This window comes from Felis catus, chromosome B1 (assembly GCF_018350175.1).
Source record: "Felis catus isolate Fca126 chromosome B1, F.catus_Fca126_mat1.0, whole genome shotgun sequence".
In the NCBI taxonomy this organism is placed as follows: domain Eukaryota; kingdom Metazoa; phylum Chordata; class Mammalia; order Carnivora; family Felidae; genus Felis; species Felis catus.
In genome coordinates this window covers 144,383,389-144,405,009 of record NC_058371.1, presented here as the reverse complement: position 1 = coordinate 144,405,009, position 21,621 = coordinate 144,383,389, and the positions used below count along the sequence as shown (strand labels likewise).

General features: G+C 38.3%; 1 long non-coding RNA gene across 1 annotated transcript in view; it reads right to left on the bottom strand.

The window, feature by feature from the left end:
• LOC109499116 overlaps window positions 1–21,621 on the bottom strand; it is a 105,212-nt gene that overhangs the window by 59,895 nt on the left and 23,696 nt on the right. Inside the window, exons 3-9 of the long non-coding RNA XR_006597006.1 lie at window positions 14,803–14,978; window positions 14,415–14,693; window positions 10,990–11,090; window positions 5,784–5,839; window positions 3,307–3,439; window positions 1,196–2,403; window positions 504–944 (exon numbers count right to left, since the gene is read on the bottom strand). This is a non-coding gene — a long non-coding RNA (uncharacterized LOC109499116). The remainder of the gene's footprint in view (window positions 1–503; window positions 945–1,195; window positions 2,404–3,306; window positions 3,440–5,783; window positions 5,840–10,989; window positions 11,091–14,414; window positions 14,694–14,802; window positions 14,979–21,621) is intronic.

Here is a 21,621-nt window from a genome sequence, read left to right as displayed (position 1 = left end):
GTTTTAAATCTAAGTTGGGGGGGAAAGGAGGCAGAAGAAATGGAGCTCAGAGCTCCCTCTGAGTGTGACTGTTTTGGCAGGGCTGTGCCCACCTCCTTGGCTTTAGGTTCTGGCAAACACTGAGGACCCTGTGCTTCAGGTGTGTCTCTGTTATCTTTATCATCCTCCTCACCCCCTCACGAGATAGGAAGGCAATATATATTGTTCTCGTGTGTGCCAGTTAATGAAGCTGTTAACTCTCAGCTCCAATCCATGTTGCTCTGCTCTACTCTGGTGCTGGGGCTGGGATTCTGAAAGCGATGTTCTTCTTTTGCCAGCTGTTCCTGATAGGTGCTTACCAACAGGGGGCACTAGAGGGAGTCGGGGAGACTAGAAGAAAGAAGGTCTTCGTCTTCCCTTTGCTTGCTGTTTCAGTCAGCATCACTCAGCAATGGCTTTTTGCCCTGGCAAGGCAGCTGGTCCCAGGCCCCAGTGTCTTCTTTGCCATCCTCAGACCATCTCACCTTGCCCTCCTCAGAGATCTGAGTGCAGTTCTGTGGGACTTCTCCTCCTGGCTTCTAGGTTCTCATCACCCAAACCTCTTCCAGTTGGTTCACCCAGGGCTAATGATGTGGAGAACAAAGGCAAAAGAAATGGAGATAAAATTAAATTTGCTTACAACCTGCTGGAATTAACAAATACTTGAGGCAGGCAGAGTATAACATTCTTCGAGAACTCCCAACTGTCTTAATATCAATGCTTTGCTAGAAGGAAAAACAACCTTAGCTTGGTAATAGCTAGGCCTCCAGGATCCTATAAGTCTTCTTTAGCTTCTGAAAATCCTTTTGGAAACTTCCTTTGTCTTTACCATCTCCAACTCCAAAGTGTATAATCAATTGCTCCTCATGACCCCAGTGCAGCTCTTCCTGCCCATGGGTCCTGTCCCCATGCTTTAATAAAAACACCTTTTTGGGGGCGCCTGGGTGGCGCAGTCGGTTAAGCGTCCGACTTCAGCCAGGTCACGATCTCGCGGTCCAGGAGTTCGAGCCCCGCGTCGGGCTCTGGGCTGATGGCTCAGAGCCTGGAGCCTGTTTCCGATTCTGTGTCTCCCTCTCTCTCTGCCCCTCCCCCATTCATGCTCTGTCTCTCTCTGTCCCAAAAATAAATAAACGTTGAAAAAAAATTTAAAAAACAAACAAACAAAAAAAAAAAACACCTTTTTGTACCAAAACCATCTCAAGAATTCTTTGCTGACCATTGACTTCAAACCACATCACTTGGGTGGGATTGTTTCCTGCAGTTACTTATCTCTGTGATAATCTCGTGTCCCCTTTCCATTTTTTCAGTTTTCTGTCTTAACCAGTTTCTTAGGCTAAATTCTCTATGTTGAAATACCTAGTGAGATGTCTGCTTCCTTGGATTGATCCACTATATCTGCTCTCAAAGACTGGGGTAAATAGAGGCGACAGTATGAAGTAAGTGAAAACCATTCTCCATCCTTCCCCATAGCCCTATATATGCTGCCCTCCCACATGAATATACAAGTTACCCAGAGAAAGTGCTCATTTCCAATTAAGGGGTCAACTGATTATGGCTTAAAATGTAAACTCGCAAGTTACTGACATTTTTCAAAAGGCTTCTAGAGTTATGTTTTAAACCGTATGGAAATATTTAGTTAATTGCTGGATGTTTGGCACTGAGTTGGACACTATCAAGGAAAGGAAGAAGTTATAAGGATGGTGTGAAATAATGTCCCTACCCTCAAGGAACTGGAGTTAAAAGAGGAAGAGCCAATGTACATATATTAATAAGAGAAATATATGAAACATAATATTATTATAAACTGAGTTGGATGGTACACACCACAAATGCATTAGGAGGTAAGAAATAGAAGAGATGATTGGGGTCAAAGTCACCTTGAGGACCTCACAGTAGATTATGAGGTAGACTTGGAAGGATTCAGAAATGGAAAGAAAATAGGGAAAAGCTGAGAAGCAGAATGAACAAGGCCAAGGAAATTAGACTTTGCTCTGCAAATCCACTGGTACCAATTAATGTGAGTTTGCCATTATATAGGTTCTCCTAGGTTTGCCACCCAAGGAGAACCCAGACTCCAGGAAGCTTACAGTCAAACTAACTAGAATACCATCTGCCACTTAAAAGGAGCCTGTGTGAAAATCAAAGTGTCACTCAACTGTGGTCATTTAGAACCATAGATCATACATTTTTACCAACAGCTGGGGATTTGATATTTGGGATTAAAATCCTGGTAATCCTTTTGATTGACTTGGAGGTTTGTCCAAGAAGTTTCCATCCTTCACGAACGACTCAGATGCACATACCAAACACAACTGTTCTTGTTGGAGAAATCCTCAGGAACCCACAGTAGCCTGCTCAATTAGAATCAAATCTCTAGGATCAAATCTATTTAAAACAAAATACAAATTGTATCATTAAGCAACAAAACTGACCACTAAGCAGATTGTGACTCTTGATATCTGGTTAGAATCAAGTTTTAAAATGGGATTTTTAAATGCCTTTTGTAAAGTTACCTAAGGAATCAAGTAGATTGCGCCCACTTTTACCAAACACTTTCTTAAATCAGTGGATTCAAGTGAGAGCAGAACTCTTTAAATTATAAGCAAGAGGATAATAGTATTAAATCCTGGCCTTTCCCACAAAAGCAACCACCTCTTCCTCACCCCTACCCTTCTCTAATTTATAGTAATGTAATCCATATGGAAGAAATCCGTGTGTTTGGGAACCAAGTCCTACACTTTCTTTTCCATCACAAAAGCCAGTTGTTCTTCAGAACCATCCATCAGGATCATATTACACTCTGAAGCATTAAAAAAGAGGCCTGAGCTCAGACCTCCTGCTGAAAAGTTAAGTTGTCAGTTGTTAGGCAGAAAATCAATCAGAAATGCATTTGGGACAATGGCCTGCTGCCTGAAATTACACCAGGCTGGAAAAAAACCAACCCAGAGGCGGAATACTAATGGTTGGAGATACCCTTTCTGTCTTAGACAAGGTGGATCAATTTATTCAGACACATTTGCTAAGAGGAAATATGCTGATGCCAAGTCTCAGATTTACATACAATTATAGCAGAACATTTGCAAAATTTTCTCAGAAGGATCAAGATACTCTGTTTCTTAACATGTGCCAGTAACTTCAAAATTGTTATGGATTGCTTTAGCTAACGCACATTCCTACCCCTAGGTCTTGCAATAGGTACAGAGACTTTGCCACAGTTTGGGTAATTTATCATCATTTTGCAAATGCTCATGGAAGACACATGGATAGCTAGTATTACCACAAACTCACTGTGGCTCCTTGCTGAGTGGGTAGGAGGCAGGCAAAAATCTTGGGCCACACTCAGTGCGTTGATGAGTCTTATTTCTGAAGTGGTAATAGAGTTGGCTAGAATCTAATGCCAGTGAAATTGGTCCTTGGCCCCCTAAGAGCAATTATACACTAATATTTAAAATAAAATAATAAATAACAAAAATGAATGTTAAAAATAATAGCTAACATAATTTGAGCCCTTATTATGAGCTAAGTGCTTTACATGCTCCTCTAGTCCTCCCAACAATATTACGAAGTAGGGCCTGTTATCTTCATTTTACAGACAGAGAAACTGAAGTCTGAAGAGGACGAGTCATTTACTCAAGGTTACTTGGCTGATGGGAGGGACCAGAACTCGAGGTCACATGGAAGGATCCCAGGTCTCTATGCTCACCACTTGGCAATGCTACCTCCCACACATAGTGAAATATCCATGCGCAGAGAAAGACTGCTCAAAATGATACTTAACTGCCTCAACCCCAAGCCAACCACCTCCCAAATGTTTCAGTGCCAACAGTTTCAAGGAAAACCAGAGAGCTTGGCATTACCACGCTCAGAGTCCTACTGGGTAGGGGTTGTAGAAACTTCCTGTTTGTTATCTTGAGTATGAAGGCCAACAAGTTATCAACAGCCTTGATTATGTGCTTAGGAAGTTTGAAGTCAGGCTGTGCTCATGTTCCAAGCCTCATCAACCAATCACTGAACAACTAGCAGTCCCTGGAGTAGTAAGAAGTATGCTGTTCTACATTCTCCGCTCATCTCTTCATTGGGGCCTGCTTTTGCCTGGTCTTCTGGAATTTATCAAACACAGACGTGCTTATCTGGGCAATCCCTTTCTTAGCACTCTCCAATGTAACTACAGTAGTCTTCCTTATCGGTGGAGGATACATTCCAAGACCCCCAATGGATGCCTGAAACCATGGATCGTACTGAACTTTATATATACTATGTTTCACCTATATATACCAACCTATGATAAAGTTTAATTTACAAATTAGGCACGTAAGAGATGAGCAACAATAACTAATAATAAAATAGAACAATTGTAACAGTACACTATAATAAGAATTATGTGAATGTGGTCTCTCTCTCTCTCAAAATATCCTACTGTACTGTACTCACCCCTCTTCTTGTGATGATGTGAGATGACTAAATGCCCGTGTGATGTGAGGAAGTAAGATGAACAATTTGGGGTTGTGACATAGTTAGGCTACTATTGACCCTCCGACCATTTCTCAGAAAAACTATCAACTACTTGAGGACCTCTGTTGACCACAGTTAACAAACTGCAGAAAGCAAAACCTTCCAGTAATAAGGAACTATTGTTCTCAGGGTAATTGCTCTAAATACTATCATTATAATCTCCCAAGGCTTTCAAGCTTTTATTCCTACTAAAATATATGCCTGTGGGGAAACATAGGTATTTATCTCCCCTTTACAGATGGGAAGACTGAGACACAACACTAAAATTTTCTAAGTGCACTGTTTGAGTTAATGAACTAGAAAAGCAATGGAAGTATCTGGCCATGCTGCTTAGGCTCTCTGAACCAGGGTTTGATGCTCCTTGCTACAGGACAGTTTACAGCCTTGAATGTTTAACTGTTTCTTCTTAAACTCCTTCACTCTTGCACTCCCCTAGTTAACTCATTAATCAAGTTCTTACCCTAGTGCATGCTTTACATGCAACAGCCATGTTTCCTAACATTGAATTACTGCACAGACTGGTCTGGGATTAACATGAGAAAACTTCCCTTCTTAAGAAAAGGCTACTGAGATAGCACAGTGTGGCAGTTACATGCACTGATCCTGGAGACAAAACGCTTAGGCTCAAATCTCAGTTTTAGCTGTGAGTGACCTTGAGCAAATTAATTAATAACTTGGTGCCCTGTTTACCCCATCTACAAAATGAAAATCATAATGTACCTAATTCATAGTCATTGTGAGAATTAAATGAGTTCAAGCTAGCCTCTAAACAATTCCTAATACTTGCTGTTTTTACTATTCCAAACAACCCTCCTTCTTCAATCTCCGAGCAATGACCCTTCTATGCCGACACATTCTTATTCCCTCTCAGTTTCATTCAGAAGGTTCTAATCAAATAAAATTAATCACCTACTACTTCTATATTATTTCTTCAGAAATACCCACTGTAATTTGGGGTCTTTTTTACATACAGCTTAATCTTCCTCCTAACTAAAACAGGCATCTATTTTGTATTCTTTTTAAAGGAATTTACTTATGTACTGATTTTAGATTTAGCCTTAGGTAATAGTTGTTACATTTCCTTGATTCTAATCCTTTCTGTTTTCCCTTTTAAAGTGCATGCTCAATAGTATATAAATTTCACCTTAACTCTGTATTTTGTTATTTCATGTAAAAGTAGTGACTTCAATTGCCAAAAAATAATTTTCCCCCCAGATGTTCTATATTAATTTGATGTAGAATTTTGGACTTACCTGGCATCCATTTTCTTGATTTCCATGTACTTCATCTATGCCAGAATTCCACATTTCTGAATGATAATGATGTGTATTATGTCTGTGTCATAATCTTATTCATTCCTTTCTTATTTTCAATGATATGACTACTTAGGGATAAAACCTACATTTGGTGAAGCAAAGTATTCATGTACATTTTCCATGTGTTATATATCTTGTTTCACCAATAAAAAATTTCATTTGCACATTTGATATATGCTATACATCTTTTAATTTTTTTAATGTTTATTTATTTTTGAGAGAGACAGAGTGTGAGCAGAGTTGGGGTAGAGAGAGAGGGAGACACAGAATATGAAGCAGGCTCCAGGCTCCAAGCTGTCAGCACAGAGCCTGATGCAGGGCTTGAACACACAAACCATGAGATCATGAGCTGAGCTGAAGTCTGATGCCTAACCGACTGAGCCATCCATGCACCCCTATGTTATACATCTTTAAATATCCTTGTAGGTATTTCAGTTCACTATTGTTAATGTTTTACTTATAATTTCACTTTTCCTTTCAAAGATAAACCTCCATAAATCTATCTATATGAGATTTATTGTAGGTATCAATGTATGGGTTTTGGGGTATTTTTTTTTTGAGTTGCTACTTCAATTCAGGGTGGGGTTTTTTTCCTAATTAAAACTCAGTTTATTTATAAATGGGCAACCTTGACAGTATTATGCTATTGAGTAAGTTAAACAGAGAAAGACAAATACTGTATGATCTCATGTATGTGTGGAATCTAAAACACCTGAACTCATAGAAGCAGAGAATAGATTGGTGGTTGCCAATAGATAGGGCTGGAGTGTGTGTGAATGGGTGAAGGTGGTCAAAAAGTACAAACTTCCGTTACAAGATAAATAAATTCTGGGGATGGAATGTACAACATGGTAACTATAGTCAACAATATTGTAGATTTGAAAGTTGCCAAGAGAGTAGACCTTCAAGCTCTATTCACACACACAGAAATTTGACTATGAAAGATGATGACATTAAGTAAACAGATTGTGGTACTCATATTATATATATATATATATATATATATATATTTAATATATATATTTATATATACTTGTATATTATATTAGCTTAAGATATACAATATAATTATTTGATATATATATATATCATTATATTGTATATCTTAAACTAATATAATGTTATATTTCAATTAATCTCAGTAAAACTGGAAAAAAATAAAATAAGATAATTTTAAGAATTACTCTCAAGAAGTCAAATCAAATGTTTGGTTAATCTTTGATCATCTCAATTTGTTTGGTTTCTTTTATAAACTTAAGGTCTCCTAAACATTTTTTTCCTATATTTACATATTTAGTATAATTGTCTATTTAAAACCATCTTTTGAATGCCACAATAAGGAAAACGCTTCCAGGCACTTAAAAATTCAACTAAATTCAATATATGACATTTAAAACATGATGAATTCTAAGCGCTTGTAAATAGTGAATACTATTTATAAGCTTAGTAAAATATTTTATGCATTTCAACTTAAAAATCATATGTCTAAATCAGCTACTGAATTACATATTTTAAATTGGAATCACAAAGCCAATGTGTTTATAATATATTCAATTCTCTTTAAATCCACATGTGTACCTATTCTAGGTAAATTAACAAAAAATTATTAATATTATGGGTCTGACTTAAATCATTATCTCTAAGACTAATCTATGTTTCCCTTGGGTGAAATGAATTTTATATACTAACAGAAGCAAGTTGGAATTTGTTATCTCAAGTGAACTGCGGTGACTGTCTTGGCATAGTAAGGTTGCTCATTGGCCAAGGCTTTGGCTAGGACTGACCTTCCACAGGCCACAAATGGACAAGTGTAACCCTTTTATAGAACCATCTGCCAAACGGGAATCCAAGTCCATGCCCTCCAAACAGGTCATTTTCATGGCCCCATGAATTTAAGTTACACATTTTTTATTTCTTCAATCTGATTTGAGTCTCCAAATCCCCACCAAGATTGTTTCAGCACTTAATTAGATTTAACTAATCCATTTACTGCCAAGTTCCATTCTGAACACTTTTCATATTTTGCCATGGGCTCCCACCACAAATCTATAGATATTTAAATAACATCTGATTGAATTCTGCGTATTTCTCGTTTCTGTCTGACTTGACAGACCCCAGACATCATATTAATGGTAAGGAGATGAGTAAATCTGGACATCATTATTAGTTAGAGCTCACTGATAACAAATACATGCTTGCAAACTGCTTTTACGTTTTTTTAAATTATTTTCATCAACAATTCGCATTGTTAAAACTGATAGTTTTGTTGCCTTTAAACTTGCGGAGTAAATATTATCCTATTTTTTTAATCATTTGGGTTTTTATTGTAAAAGCAATGTAATTTTCCCCAGTAGGCAGGGCAACCTGTCTTGAAAGCCTCAGCTTGCCTCCTGTCCACAGAATCCCCTGCCTAACCTCATGAGAGCTGCATGAACTATGGCTCCAGAGTGGACTATTTCATAAAACTGCCTCTCCACATAGCTTTTAGAGGGTAACTTAATTTTGAATAATTTCAGACTTTCAGGAAAGTTTTAAAAATACAAAGAATTCTCATGTGCAATGTGCAATACCAGGATTCCTCAAATATTATCATTTTATCACATTTGCTTTATCATTCTTTTAAATCCGTTGATATACACTCTTTTTTCTGAAACACTCGAAGGTAAGTTTTAGACAGAATGTCCTTCACCTTTAAATGCTTCTATTGTATTTCCTAAAATAACAATATTCTTACACATTATCACACTGCAGTTACCAAAATCAGGAAATTAATATTGATGCAATACCATTACTAATACCACTATCATTATCTAATTTATAGACAGATCATCTGCAAAGTTTGCCAAGTGTCCACTACTGTACTTTAAATGTTTCAAGAGCAAACCAAGGGTCACAGATTACGGATTACAGCTAGTTGTTTTGTCTCCTTGGTCTTCTTTTTTTTTTTTTAATTGGAGTGTGGTTGACGCACAATGTTACACCATTAGTTTCAGGTGTCTTCTTTAGTTTAGTCTTCTTTAGTATGAAATATTTCTTTATGCTTTTTTGCCTTTCATAACCTTGGTAGTTTGAAGAGTGCAAACTAGTTAATTTGCAGACTGTTCCTTAATTTGGGTTTGTCTGATATTCCATCATGATTAGATTCAGGAATGCACTCTTGTCAGAATATCATACAAATGCTATTATGCCCTTCTCAGGAGGCACATAATGTCTAAGTGTCCCATTACTGATGATGTTAATTTTATCACAGGGTAAAGATGATTTCTGGCAGGTTTCTCCACTGTAAAAGATACTATTTTTTTTCTTTGAAACATTTTTCTTTGCTCAAAAGATACTATTTTTTTCTCTGAATCCTGGCCAATAAGTATATTGTTGGGAGATATTTTGAAACTATGTTAAGTATATCGTCTTTCATCATACTTTCACCCTCTGGTTTTAGGAGTCATTGGTGACTTTTGCCTGAAACAATTATTACTACAGTGATTGCCAGAAGGTGCTTTTCTAGCTCTACCCATCTTTCTGTCTTTATTAATTCTACTGTAAAGAAGAGCATTCTCTTCTTGCCCGTTTATTGACTTACTCATTTACTTCTATCAGTATGGATTCAAAGACTGTTATTTTATTCTTTGGGCTATAGTCCATTACTATCAAAGGTCATTATGATGTTCAGATTGTTCCATGGAAATCCTTCAAATTGGCCTCTGTGTCCTTTACACAACCTCACCACTTCTCTGAGCACTTTCTTGCTTTTTGACACAAAAAAATGCTCCAAGTTCATGGTGTACTTTTCCTGCCCTATACCTGGAGTCAGCCACTTCTCCAAGGAGCTCTGGATTCTTTCAGTGGAGAATGATATTTAGAAGTCAAGACCAGAGCCCTACAGGTGTTCATTGCTGCAGAAGTGTTCTCAGAAAGGCTTTTCCTAACAGCTATTTCAGCTGATAGATGACTTTGGGAAGTCTACAAGTTCATCACCCAACAGTCTCATACGCATTGGCTCCACCCACACAGCTATAGTTGGGTCTCCTTCACATCAACCTGTCCAAATGGTATACTCAAGGATTATTCTCAGTCACTGGGCTTCCTAAGGACCATTCCCACCTGAGTGGTGTCATTTATCCTCACTCCAAAAGCAAAGTATGTTGCAGAGGATTCCCATCTCCTCTCTTACTCCCCAAAATGGAATATATTGCTCCCTCCCTGCCTTGAAACTCTCTTTAATGTTTCCTCCTCTCACTCACCCCTTTCTTCATACAAATTTCTTTTGCCCGCTTTTTAATCCTAGTATTATTCTTACAAGTGCACAGAACTTGCTTCTTGAGCTCTTTTTATAGATTCTGGACCTTGAGACTGAAGAAAAAAAGAACTAACATAGACATCAACTCTTTCTTTTTTTTCTTCTTCTCCATCCCTAAAATTCATCATGCATACCCCAGGGAACTGGGAAAATAAAGACAAACTCATCAGATGCTGAGGATTATAAAACTTAAGTCTTGAGACTATTAGAGTCAAATCATTTAGAACAGAGTGATTGCAAAAGAAAACAAAGTAAAATAGACAATATAATAGAAAACAAAGTACAATGAACAAGAGACTTTAAAATATACTAGACGTAAGAAAGGATGTAAGTGGGGCTCCTACATAGAGAATGTTTAAGGTTTAGAGTTGCTCAATGAATTATGTATGCAGAGATCACATCAAGGAGTACAATTTTCTATTCATGGGTCAGAGGTCAGACTTGATCCATTATGGAGAAAGCCTTCAGGGAATCATTCTGAGGATGGGAAGCAGGAACTATAGTGAAAGGATTTTTGTGTAACCATGATGTATCCCAGAAACCAAAGGAAAATTGCAAGGAAAAGTACATGAGGAGTTAACTTGGACATTACTAAATAGCTCATTGGTAAAACATTTCTCCTATTTATGTGGATGGACAAATTACTAAATATGTATGTATACCTATTTATTTTTTCCACACGTACACAAAAAAGCCTTTCACTTTATAGAAAGATAATAGAAAGAAAGAAATGCATATGTTGTACTTTTAGGTTAAAATATATCTTTTATATTATATATTATTCATATTATATATATATTCATATATATAATAAGTCTAAATCCTCAAGGGATTTATAATACTTACTGGTTGTCCAAAATGGAGTCCAGCCCAATGTTCCACATGATTTCACCTTCAGAAACCTGGTGTGCTGCTGACCTTTTACTCAGGCTGAAATTCTCGCTACTCTACCAAGATAGAAGTGGGAAACAGAATATATTCCATTTTCTTCTGTAAGCCACAACTCCTCTTACACCATGAAAATTAAATTTTACGTTCTCTACTCAAGCATAAGGAAAACTCTAGGGTCACTCCTATACATCCCAGAGTCAAGAACAAAATGTGTCCTTCCCACTGCTGCTTCTGCCTCCACATACTCTCTATACCTGCTATAGGAACCTGGGATTGTAACACAGTCCTAGATTCAGGATGAGCTCTCAGGCAGATTTCCCTGGACAGAGTTTTTCCTCAAGCCCTTCTGTCTTTCATAGGGTCCTGTTGCTGTTGTTGAGCATGTTTTCACTCTTTAACTTTATAAGCCATAAATATTGTTTTAAAGAAAAGACATGCCTCACTATGAAAATTCAGAACAAAGAACTAGAGAACACTGGATTCTTGACCTTGATGTTCCTTTGTGTATATACCACTGGTCTAAGATGAAACCACACCCAAGTTGGAATGCCTAAAAGGATGGGGGAGTCTTGCTGCTCTCATTTTTGTGATGGATAGGAAGGAGAAGGGTAAAAGATAGAAACATTGCAGACAAATATATTGAGGCTAAGTACTGATTACAAATTACTGTTTTATAATCTGAGAGCTCCTACCTGTGATTTATAAAGGCAAGGTATTACACTCCTTCTACTCTTCAAGATAAGGAAAAGTTCATTTCAAAAGTCTTGGGCAATGGGAAAAACTTGGGTTGGCTCCTGCTAAATTTTTACTTTCTTTCACTAATCTTGAATTTACATTAGTCTTTTCATTATTCTGTGTGTGGGCTCTAATAAAAGCCCATTTTTCTGTCCAAGGGTCAGGGGTTAGGCTTGGATATGTCACAGATGGGATTTACATCTGGGTTCAGAAGCTTTTGTCTGTCACTCATTTTCCTTCCCTCAGGAATGATGTCCCTAAGGGAGGATTCTCTTCCATAGCGAGTGGTGAAGGGTTCAAGGCTAAACTCTTTATTCTGAAACTCTGGAAACAGGAGAATTAGGACAAATATATAAGGAGAGTTAATTTAGACTTTTCATTATTAACATTTGAAATAACAAATTTCTTCCCAGTGAAAACCAAAGGCACTTTTGCTTATCTGTCTTTATTCATTTATTGTCCTAATTTGAAAAAAAAAACAAGATTTAAAAACAACCAAGCCCTAAATTTTTGAGATCAAAATGTCATACTCAGTGTCCTAGCTTCTATCTTTCTAGGAGCTTCTACCAGTCGGAGCAAAGGGAGATCCCCTTCCACCATTTTTTCCCTGATTCTTCCCAGAAACAGCAAGGGAAGGTTTACAATCTGGGCATATCTTTCAAACACAGATCCAGAACATAAATGCAATCTATGAATAATCTATTTCCTGTGGTCCCTTTCCTATCCAAGGTCAGAAGTGATTCTCCAAGGAGGAAAGAAGAGATGCTTTCTTTCCTGTATTATGAATCATTTCCACCAAAATCCATAGGAATGATGAGGAGGGAGAAAAGAATGGTCCAAACTCCTCTTACCATCACTCCACTCTCCCACATCATCACTGATGAATGCCATACTTGGGTCTCTCCAAAATCCAGATTTCTGTCATCTACTTCTTGCTCCTGACATTTCTCTGCTCTCAGAGCTCTGGGAGCAGTTCAGTTGATCCAGTTGTTGCCAACCATCTCAGACAGACTCCAACTCTGGTGACAGTCCTTAGGGAAGGCAGGGTGGCATCCCTGCACAAACCCTGGGGACTTAAGTTTGTAGCAAGGATGGAAACAAGACATTTAATGCAGACATCTGGGCACTACCCAACTAACCAAGCCAAAATGATAAAACAGTTTTGGGGTTTTTGTTTTGTTTGGTTTTGTTTCTTTGTTTTGTTTTGTTTTGTTTGAGAGAATGAGAGAGTGGGCAGAGAGAGAAGGAGAGAGAGAATCTCAAACAGGCTCCAAGCTCAGCCCGGAGCCCAATGCAGGGCTTGATCTCACAATCCTGAGATCATGACCTGAGCCGAAATCAAAAGTTGGATGCTTAACCAACTGAGCCACGCAGGTGCCCCAAAACAGTTCTTTTTTTCAATTAACCAGTACTATACACAGACGTTTCTTCATAATAACCCATGGAAGTGATAGAATAGTATGAAGTAAAGGACAAAGTCCTAGGGTTTGGATAGGTTAGAGTGGTGGGGTGAAAAATGTCTAAAAACTTAATGGTTTGGCTTTAGGTTAAATTAAAATTCCCCATAGGTTATGACAAATTTGTCAAAATGACCACATAAAAAATAGATTAATTACTTTTGTAGATTAAGGGGACAGGCAGCATCAGCACAGTTGCATTTTCCCTACCCATAAACTTGGAAGAAAAAAATCTCTGGGCCAATCCCTGAAAGGGGGAAATACTACCATCCAAGCCCTACTGGGTAACCTGAGCCCTAAGAACACTTCAGGCAGAGATACCAGGAATAGGGGATAACTTCAAACCCAAAACAAGCAACAAATTTACCTGGGAAACATCCCACATTTTGAATGGGAGCTGGATTCTTACAGAGTTTGAAGTTGCATACGTGCAGTCACCATTTCACACTCAAACTCTCTTGAGGATCCTAATTCTCTAATTCTCTGTACCTCCAGAGGGGGAAACATCATGGACAGGGGCCCCCTGTGCAAAACTCCCTCCTTTGCTGAATGCAGGGGTTTCTCCTGCTCCACACTGTGCTGTGATGAGCTCTGCAGAGCCTCAAGTGGAGGTCATCAGGGATATGTCAGGATAACACACCAGATATTTTAATTCCAAAGTTCAAATTTATTTCCAGAATTATAAACAACCACCTTTTCAAAATAAACACATGTTAAAGGACATATCAATCTTGAAAAACATTAGAGAAGATAGAAAATGGGTGCAAAAGTAAAATAACTTTTAAAAGCAAAAGAAAACAATCCAAACAACAGCTTATTTGGCTCTCTGCATTTAAGAAAGTTCCTATCCTAGAGAAGAGATGAAGGAAAACATCAGGTGTCTTTTGTCCCATCCCACTCACCACAACTATCAATGAATATCTGAATTCTTATTATAAGAACAAAAAATGTTATATTCCTTCAGAATTGATATCTGATTGCAACATGTCCTTTGTCTTAGATTTAGGGCTGTAGTCCTGGCTAACTTCCCCACGGAAGGCACCCAAACCCTGCTAGCTCTTAAAACTAAAGGTTCATGTGCTGCTATCAGAGGAGAAGCCATGCAGTCCTCTGGCAAAATCAAGTCTGTTCTTTCCCAAACAAAATTCTCTCATCTCCCTTTCTTCTCTGGTCACAAACTCCACTGACCTCATGGTTCTGTTTTCTCCAATGTCTCCATGCATCCAGGTGGCCCAGGACATCTCCAGCTTCTGTACAGACCTTGGGAGGAAAGTATATAATATGCATCCCACCTAGAAACAGGGATGCTATTTGGAGAGCAAGAGCTTCTTCTCATCTTCCTTCGCCACAGATGTGGGGTGCTGACACTCATCCCTCCTTCAGACAACTGGAAACATGGAATAGGAGGGAATGTCCACTTCCAAGGGATGAGCAAAATGCCCTCAGAAACATGTCTGTAAACCTGTACTAAGTGGGAAAGGGGACATTTTACATTTTTAATAAGAACAACAAAAAAACCCATGTTTTATGTTTATAAATCCCAATTATTCCTACCTTCACTTTTTGCTCAACCAACCTGAAGAAGACCAAATTTGTGTCCCTTGAGTCCAAGGTGGGTCTTGGGTATATCACAAAAAAAGAAAAAAGAAAACATAGACTCTCTCTGGGGGTATGCATGGGTCCCCTCTTCGTTGAAGTTCTAGTGGACGGATTTTCTCCAATTCCAGATTCTAGAAGTTTTTGTGCTGCTGTCTGAGATGAAAGTAGAGAATCAAAGAGGCTATTTTTTATTGGTTCTCCACTCTAGTTACACATTAGTATAGCAGGGGAGATTTTTTAAAATACCAGTAAGCACAGATTCCCAGGGAAATTAAATGAGAATCTCTAGAGGTAGAAAGAACCACTGCTTTAAAACTATTGAAATATCAATTCTCACCTCCAAGATATAAGTCATTGTGCTTTTCAGTAATCTCTATTTTAAAGGACAGTAGAGAAAAAGATATATATCTTTTTAGCAACTTAAGAAAAAAATTCACCCCAAATCATCCTACCTGATCTATCAGCTCAGTCCTTTTCCTTCTAAGGAGGTACCATTCTGATGGCTATATATTTACTCCTCCTCACCTTTCTTTCACAAGTATTTTTAAGGTATATGTAGTACATGTGTAACCCCAAGCTCTTAAATTGTACTGGTAGAAGGGCTGAGACTATAAAACTTAAGGTTATAAAACATCCCAGGCCCCAGACAGGTGAATTTCTATCCTTCAACCAACCACCAAAGGAAGTTGCATGACTTTCCCAGCTCTGTATCCTTCCCCAACCCCCATCCTCAGCCCCCTTTATACACTGAATTGTATTCCTCCGAAATTACATATTGAAGTCTTAACTCCCAGTACCTTGAAATATGACTATATTTAGAGAAAAAGCCTTTAAATAGGTTAATCAAGATAAAATTGAGGTCACATGGAGAGTCCTAATCTAATATAACTGATGTCCTTATAAGAAGAAAGATTAGGACACAGAAAGAGAAAACATGGGCACACTGAGAAAGGACCATATGAAGACAAAGGAAGAAGACAGCCATCTACAAGCCAAGGAGAGAGGCCTCAGAATGAAATCAACCCTGCTGACACCTTGATCTTGGACTTCCAACCTCCAGAACTGTGAAAAAATAAATTTCCATTAAGCCTCCCGGTCTATAGCATTTTGCTATGATAGCCCTAGTGGACTAATACAGCCCCTAAGAATGAAATCTCTTTTCTCTTGTTTTTGCCCCTGCCACAGCCTCTCCTGCCTGCCAGCACTTGGTTCTCCATTAGGTTGTCTGGATAGGACTCAGGAGGAAATATAAAATCCAGATATTGTAGAGAGGCAAAACAGGATTTTTCTTCCCCAGTTACCTGCTTCCATTCTTCCCTTCTGTATTCCTAGTGAGGAGCAGGACTAGTTAGGACAGTGTGAAGGGATATATTTTGTTGCCATAAAAATGCATAAGAATTATGCTACAACAGAGGTAGGAACCATGGACCTGGACAAAGCAGGAGACTCAACACCCAGAAAGGAAGGATAGGAAGCAAGAAGCCTGGGCCCACTAGGAAGAGTTACATTAATGACAAGAACCAAAATCAAATTATGATTTTTAATTCCACCTTTCCTTTCAATAACCCACACTGAGAAAAGACTAACTAGACATCAACCAAACTTGGAAAATGTTGCCATAATCTATCAAAAATATGAGAAATAATCAAACGTTTTAGTCAAAAGGAGGCATTTAGATTAGACTCACGAAGAATTTTCCTTTCACCTTCTTAATCATATACCAGTATTAGCCCTTTCCTTTCTCTGCAGGCAAGCTCAATTAAGGAAACCAATTTTCTGCCCACAGGTTGGAGGTCAGAGGCTGATATATGTAAAGGTAGTGAAATCTGATCGTTCCATATGGAGTGTCCCCAAGGGAAAATGATCTTCCAATAGCCACAGGATAATCTAGAAATTGAGACTCAGGTAAAACAGCTCAGGATGAATTAATGTTTAACTGTCAAAATACTGAAATAATAATTTTTCTCAAAACATAGACCAAAAAATTCTTCACTACATGTCTAAATTTAGTGAATTTACTGAATGCCTCCATTTGAAGTATAATAGGTAAAACATTAGCTTATTTTTAAAGCCTAATGTCAAACAGGGTAATTTCTTAAAGGAAGTCACAGGACCAGTTGGGAAACATAAAAGTAACATAATTATAAGCCCTTTAACATCCTCCTCCCAACTCTCATTTACACACTTGTTTTTCCAGCTCTATCTGACTTATAGGCATGACCTCCCTACTGCCATTTTCTTCCTGGATTGGGGTCAAAGGTCCCTTCCCCAAGGGGCAGATGAAAGATGGGTAATTCTTCTCTCTTTAACCTTCCTAGTTCCACACTGCTCAAATTCAGTGAATCATGTAACCATAGTTCCTCTCCTCAGTCTGCCAAATAAACCTAAACATCACTGTATCATCCATTCCTCATTCCATTTTTTGTTTTCCAAAAAAAAAAAAAAAAAAAAGAAAGAAAAGAAAAGAAAACCAGTGCCCTTCACCTGCTTCCTGCTCCTAGCTTTGTCTTATTCTCAGAGGACTCTATTCTTCTAGGAAGAGACCTGATGTCTCCAACTGTTCCAGGATCTATCAAGCTTGGGCCCTGTGTGGGCCTCTAGAGAATTTATATCCCTTAGAACAAACATTAATGGGAATAAAGCAGGAAAGAAGTGGCTGTGGAAATCTGGAAGGGTGGCAAAGCGCTCATCACTGTTCTTGTTTCTTTCCTTATACAGACTTCTTTAAAAATTATTATAGAATTACTAAACCCCTATGTAAAAGTTGGCAGGAGGGTGGGTGGGTTCCTTGGATTCTGGCCATGTGATAAAGACTGTTCAGTGAGAGCGGGAGACACTTGTCAAACACAGAATAAATGTGACTGAATAACATCTTCAGACAGTAATTCATGTGAGTCTTTTTCTCCGTATTTTCCCTTCTTGTTTTATACTCGTCAGACATCAGAGAGGTTGCTCTTTGTCTCAGAAGAGGTGAGTGGTAGGGTTGGAAGCTGAAAAGTACTGGAAGACATTCTGGCTTTTGTTTTGCAAAACCTAAATCTTTACGATATGGGAATTTATGGAAGCAGAAGGGGAAACTTGAAGAACCATGAAAGGAGGAGGATTTCTCTCCATATTTACAAGAGATATTCCCAAGCTAAAGAAGGAAAATAGACTGTGGGTCCCAGAGTAGCAGCATCCAAACCATCAGAGTAGCAGCATCTTACTTCTAGCAGTAAGACCAGAATTTAGAACAACTATATGAGGTATAGAAGAAGACAAACTCAAGAGGCAAGCTCATAAAGATTCCTGAGTCACAAACATGGTATTGTCACACTGGAAAATCACAGAATTGAGCACCTGAGATTTTAATCTACTTGTAAAAACTTACAAGTTAAATGTTCACAGTTCCACTCATGCTAGCAGAAAACAAGAGTCTCCTGGGTCAGAGGCAAATGATGTTACTACTCCCAGCACAGCAGGCAGCATGATCTTCATGTTCACATTGTTTTTACCTTGTCCCTCAAGTCCTACAGGGACTACACAAAACAGCATGAGCGAATGCTGCACATGCAGGGGGGTTGCATCACAGCTGAGGATTCTCAATTTTAGGAAGCCCCCATATGTTAAAGAGACTTCAAGAAAACCTGCCCAACCTTTGTCCTGGAAGATGACATTTCCTTTATTATAGTGTGCAGCAAACAAATCTCTCTGCTTTGGGAAGAGATCCCATCTCTGTCTTCCAAAGCCGCTTGCTATATAAACATCCTTGAAAAGATCATCCATTAAAAAAGCTGTTAATTCTTCTGCTCACAAGACAGTAGAATTCAAAAACCATGATTAGTAGGGAATTGTCTCCCAACACTGTGTAGACAGGAACAATGGATGTCCCACCTGTGACCTATGTGGTCTGATGATCAGTGACCAGAAAAGAGTCCCCTACCTTCACCCTGCACTAGACATGGGAACTACAGCATAACCCAGAACAGGGTGAGTAGCTATACTAAAAAACAGACATATTAAGTGAAGTCTGAATACAGAATATTCAGTTCTCTTCCTTCGTCAGGTTACTACATTGCCAGGTTTAGCCCCAAGCAGTATATTTGAGGATGACTCTCTGGAAAAAAAAAAAAAGGGATAATCCTAATAGAAAAGACCTTATATATGTGGGCATTCAATACATGTACATCATCTCTCCAAGAATGGCTATATCCTTGCCCAATAACCTTGCAGTGAGTGGCTGGTCCCACCCTTCTCCCTGACATAACTTCAAGTTTTATAGTACTCGATCGTAAAAAGAATAGGCAGCCAGGGATCATATCTCCGAGGAAAGTCTTTAAAATTCAAGAAAGAAATAGAAATAAATACACAGAAATTCAGAGGAAATTGACAATGAAGAGAAATCAAATGCTTTTTTTTAAGTTACAGTTAAGTTTTCCACTTCAAAGATGGAACACACATACTTTTCCCTATCCCTTCCTCTAATACCACTAAAAGTCCTAGACATTATTATTACCCATCTGTTCTTGCATGTTGTCCACTTAGAGTCCTTAGCATATTAATCATAGTTGTCTTAAATTGTAGATCTGATCATTCTAAAATTTCTGCCATACCTGAGACTGATCCTGATGCTTACTCTGTCTCTTCAAACTCTGTGTTGTTTTGGCTTTTCGTCTGTTAGTATGCCTTGTAACCTTTTGTTGCAAACTAGACATGATGTACTAAGTAAAAGGAATGGTAGTAAATAGGCCTTCCATGTGATGTTTTGTTTATCTGGCTAAGAATTAATGTTTTCTGAAGCTGTAAGGTTCAGAGGCTAAAATTTCCTCTGATATCTTTGTTTCTGTAAGCCCCTGTTGTCTTTAGATTTCCTTAGAGATTTCTTCTTAAATAATATCTGAGATGTGCAGGTCATTCCATTGAAATTCCATTATTATACATTATTATTCTCTCTTATTGAAATGTAGTAAAGTATGGTGGGGGGGAGTGGAGAAGAGAAAGCATTATATAATCCTATGATTAGGTCTTAGGCTTCTTCTTAGTGAGCCTGTCCCCTTAGGCTGGGACCTTCACAAATATTTCTCAGTTTTGGTTTTTTTTTTTTTTTTCTCCCCATGGTGAGACAGCAAGGTTACAAAAGGGCTGGAATTTGCTATTTCCCTTCCCTAATCTGGTGAAATAGTTTCCCTTGATGCAGGCCTTGTTAAGAACAGAATGCTCTAAACATATTTCAAAATGGTTATTCCTCCTACTGAAGTATAAGGAATTTCTCCTATCTTGACTGTGAGAATGTGTTTGAGCTCCTAGAGGTAAAACTCACAAAAGTATGGGGAGCCCCTAAGCCTAGATCTGGAGTTTTAACTCTCAAATTTGTCCATACTGAGCCTCCAGGAATTCACTAATTATACTTTCAATTTTCTACCCTGGTATTGGTTCATGTAGAGGTTTCTATTTGTGGGTACTTCTCTGGTTAATTGCGATTCTCTATATGCATCTGTATGCCTCTCCAATTTGGGGGCAGAAGTCTGCCCTGTGACCAAAATTCTCCGTGGGGATGTAAGAAGGGTTATTAATTTTTAGTTCCACATTTTTTTGTTGTTATAAAGATTGGAGTAACCATTTCTAAGATCCTTGCATGGTGGATGCTGGACTGGAAACCAGAAACCCAATTTTTTGAACTGTTACCATTTCATACTCTCATTCCTTTAGAAATCAGCCCAACGGCTGATTTCAGGTCTAGGTACAGATTACACAGAGGTCTCAGAACAGCAAATCTAGTCTCTTCCCTTCAGTGCAATCACTTCCTCCCTTAATGTCTCATAACAAGAGAAAACAGGGAGGTGACAGAAGTCTACACCATAGTACCTTTAGAAATACCAAAATTGGTGACAAAAACCCTTTGCAAATACTGTAAACCATGCTCTAAAGAGAATCCCTAGAAGAAAAGAGACAGTAAGACATCCAATTAACCTGAAGAAAAACGTTCCTAAAACTGCTTTCAGGATGAAAGGGCTTTTTCAAATGTTTTTAGCTAAGAGCAAGAGTCAGATTGGGCTCCTGTGATTTTCAAAACTCTAATCCCTTTTTAGCTCTTAATTGCTTTGTACTTGGGGTGAATTAGGAAGTTTAATTTTCTGTCCATTGGTCTAAAGTCAGAAAGAAACCCTCGTGATTCATTTTGGGTAGAAGGAGACACAAGCTGATTATCTCAATTCAAGTAAAACATAGAAGAAAATGGGTAATAACTTTTCAAAGCCAAATCTCAGGTTTGGTACATCTTCAGCTCTTTTGAGGAAGACCTACCAAGTTAGGGGAGTAGAAATAACAAAAGCACACTGCCTCTTATCATGAAACAAGGAAAAGAAACATACAAGGAAAAAAAAAAAAGATACACGGTGTTTGTTTTCCCAAAGCAGCCCAGGTGGAGTTCCAGAAAGTTTCCCTGTTCCTCCTGTGGCCTTCTCACAGCTACCTGCCCTATGTGAGTAGAGGAAGGGGTCTCCTGTCTTTATTTTTTGTGATCTTATACCTTCTTAAGTCCAGGGGGATAATTCATTTCAAACACACACACACACGTGTGTGTGTGTGTGTGTGTGTGTGTGTGTGTGTGTGTCTCTGTGTGCGTGTGCACACACACACACACCCCAACACACACATACACACACACACACACACACACATACACACCTTCTCATATCATAAACCTTACTTCTTTTTTTTTTTAATTTTTATATATATGAAATTTATTCACAAATAAACCTTACTTCTAATGATTCTAAAGACAAAATTTATTTTCCTCTTCTCTCTCCCCTGACTC